The sequence below is a fragment of the Solanum stenotomum genome, chromosome 10 (assembly GCF_019186545.1).
Source record: "Solanum stenotomum isolate F172 chromosome 10, ASM1918654v1, whole genome shotgun sequence".
In the NCBI taxonomy this organism is placed as follows: domain Eukaryota; kingdom Viridiplantae; phylum Streptophyta; class Magnoliopsida; order Solanales; family Solanaceae; genus Solanum; species Solanum stenotomum.
The window spans coordinates 23,537,788-23,541,428 of record NC_064291.1 but is presented as its reverse complement, the minus strand read 5'-3'; positions in this window follow the sequence as shown (position 1 = coordinate 23,541,428).

The window sequence follows — 3,641 nt, the reverse complement described above, 5'->3', positions numbered from 1 at the left end:
GTGTAAAAAAATAAAAAATAAAAAAATGAAATATTTTTCAAAAATAATTTTTTTTGGGGGGGGGGGGGGTAAGGGGGGTAGGGGTTGGGTAAAAAAATCTTCAAATTTGAAACATTTTTCAAAAATAATTTTTAAATTTTGATTTTTTTTGTTTGATTGGGGGGGGGGGGCGTTGATTTGGGGGTAGGGATAAAAATATATTTGAAATTTAAAAAATCAATATTTTTTATGGGGAGGATCGGGTACGGGGTATGGATAGGGTAAGAAAAAAAATTAAAGGATGAAGTAGAGTTTAAGAAAATGTTTTCCCGGAAGGAAAGTCATTTTCCTTAAATTTGAGGAAAATGAGTTGATTTGGAAAACATTTTCCAAACTTTTAAGCCAACCAAACATGAGAAAATTGGAAAACATTTTCCAGAAAATATTTCCCTCCATACCAAACACACCTTAAGTGAGTAATAAAATACTCCCTCCGTTTCACAAAGAATGGTCTAGTTTGACTTGGCATAGAGTTTAAGAAAATAAAGAAGACTTTTGAATCTTGTGGTCCTAAATTAAAGTTATGTCAAATGTACAAAATTGCCCTTTAATCTTATGGCCTTAAACATGCCACGTGGAAAGCTGAAATTAAAATGTTACCAAAAAAAGAAAGAGATCATTCTTTTTTAAACAGACTAAAAAGGAAAGGAAGTCATTTTTTTAAAAACGAAGAGAGTAATAAATAATTTAATATTAGATACAAACTAATATACGTACCCATGCAATGAACAACTAATATTAACTATAATTATTATTTTAGATTGTGATATCTTGTTCGAACATGTTAAAGTATATTATCTTACAAAAGTTCAACTAGCATATTGTTCCTCAATGAAATGTACTCCCCTACATCCTCCCTTACCCATAACCAATTCTATATGAATAGAGACAACAAATCATGTAATTATCAAATAACTTTTATGTTTTAAATTTTTCTTATTATATTATTCATTATTTAAAAGATTTTATTTAAGTCTTTTACTTTATTTTGAAGTTCGCTGTTATAATCTTCTTTATTTCAAAACTAATTGAAATTTTTAAGTTAAATAATTCAAATGTTTGAAAATCTAATTGCTACTTCTCTTGAAATATAATAGATAAATGAATGTAATGTAGTGAATAGTGATATTGTATAACAATGAAAGTTGACACTGCATAAAGTCGTCTTTATTCTTAGTAGAAACTCTACTAATTGTAAACTGAAATGGTGATCTTTCTACCGTTTATATAATGCTAATCAATAAAGTAGCAAGAAAATAAATTATGTAATAACTATGAAGAGAACAACATTTAGTAAGAAAAAAATTCATCTAAACAAAAGCTATTGGATTACCTTTGTTCAAACTTCTTATCTTCATCCAAAATTCTTCCAACGTCGAACTAAATAAATAGATCATCACAAAATAATAATAACAACAGCATAATAATAATAATTAAGAAAAAACATAGCAGTAGTTGCAGTAGTAATAGTAATAGAAGTAATAATAATAATAATAATTTTAAAAAATAGAAAATAACAAACAAAGGAAAGAAAAAAAACGAAAAGTAAATGAGGACGAGAAAGAAATAATGTTGGAAACAAATATATCTCATTAATTTCCAATACAAATATATAACTTATAAGAAAAATATGTGGTATTTAAAAAACAAGAATAAGAAAGAATAATAAAAAGATCTTTCTTTAAAAAAGTTTTATATGATATTGAAATTTGAATTAAAAATAAATTCTAACTTTTTACATTAGTTTGAAAATCGAACCCCACATGCAGAAGAATTCTACATTAATTCCTATTGTTGGTTACTCTTTTTTATTTCTTTTTTGTTAATTTAAAATACATATAAAAGAATTTTAAATTATTTTTGAATTTTAAAATTGTTGAATTTTTGTTAGTATTTTATTATGTTAAAAGAAAGACAGTTCATGTAATATAATTGGTTTAATTTACTAATTTTTACTTAATTCGGTTTTAGAGTTTGTGTTTGAGTGGGAATGCAATGGGAAGTTTTAAAATTGCCTATTTATATTCCTGTTTTTATTTAAATACATAATTTAATTATTATTTTTAAATTTTAAGTTTAAAAAAGATCATTCAAATATTTAATTTTTAATTTTATCTTTATATAAATATTAAATTTTACAATTTGTGTAATATAATTTGTTAATTTATTAATTTTTTATTAATCGGGTTTTAGAGTTTGTGTCTGAGCGGGGATGTAATGAGAAGTTTTAAAACTGCCTATTATATTCCCATTTTTATTAAAATAAAGTGTCACGACCCAAACCGTCTTGATTGACACCCACACTAATCCTCCGGTGGGAGAACCATTACTACAACCCAACTAAGCAACTTAATGATAAACTAAACATTTAAAGATACGAAGCAGGTTTAAATGTCTAAAAGAAAATGGAGTTCCCATAAACTCACAAAACAGCTACTAAAACATTTGCGGAAAACAACCCCTAGAAACTGAAAATCAATGTACCAAAACTCTACTATCGACAAGTCTAAGAACAAGGGGTACAACCCCGAGAGCTAAACATAACAAATATCTAAAGAACTAGTCTAGGTTCGAAGAGAATGGATTAAACATAAGAAAATCTATGGCAGCCTGGAAGAACTAGCACACCCTTGAATTGGGTCTCGATCAGTGATCTCCTAAATGAGGTCTGTCAGAAGCCGCCTGAATATGCCCTGTACTGAACAAAGAAAGAGCAAGTGCAGTATCAGTACACAACTACAATGTACTGGTAAGATCACGCGGCTATTCCCATAAGCATAATATACAACGATCAATCATAACATAGTAAGCACACATAAACAGAATACGGTTTAGTTATCATTCAAAGCAACGTACAATCTTCCATTATCAATGCCAAGTATACATAAGCACATCAATCACAATAGTTCTCTCATAAAACCCATACCCAAACTGTTAGTGTGTCGGAACGTGACACCCGATCCAATATATATATGTCGGAATGTGACACCCGATCCAATATATGTGTCGGAACGTGACACCCGATCTGGTCAACACAACCACAATCAAAAGCACACCCATAATCAACAATGCTCATAGTCATACAATCAAGCAATGATTTCATGGCATGCAATTATTCATATACATATACTCATTTGCATTAGTTTCGGTTCACATTTCCCTATTCACATATATGCATGCATACAACGAAGCAATTAACTGACATACATCACCCAAATAGGAAATCAAACCATCACCTACCTCGAAACCAAGCTTGGATCCTCCTAAGACACTTGAGCCTTCCCTTTTCGGATGCTTTCCGCTTGTTCTAGGTCCTCAAACAATTAATATAACGCAAGGATCAATAATTAAGGTCTAATTTACTCGGATTATACTAAACCCAGTAACCCAAGACCAACCCATGATCCTAAAGTGCATCTAGGGGTTTTTCCCACCATTAACTTCAGGCGAAAACTCTCCTCCAACAATAATTACCCATGAATCTAAGTTCTACGGATCTAAAAATGGATTAGGGGAGTAAAACCCTTACCTTTAGCACCAAAAGTCATGGAAAACTGTCAAAAACTCGTCCTGGGTCTTATCCTAACTCTTAAGAACGAAGT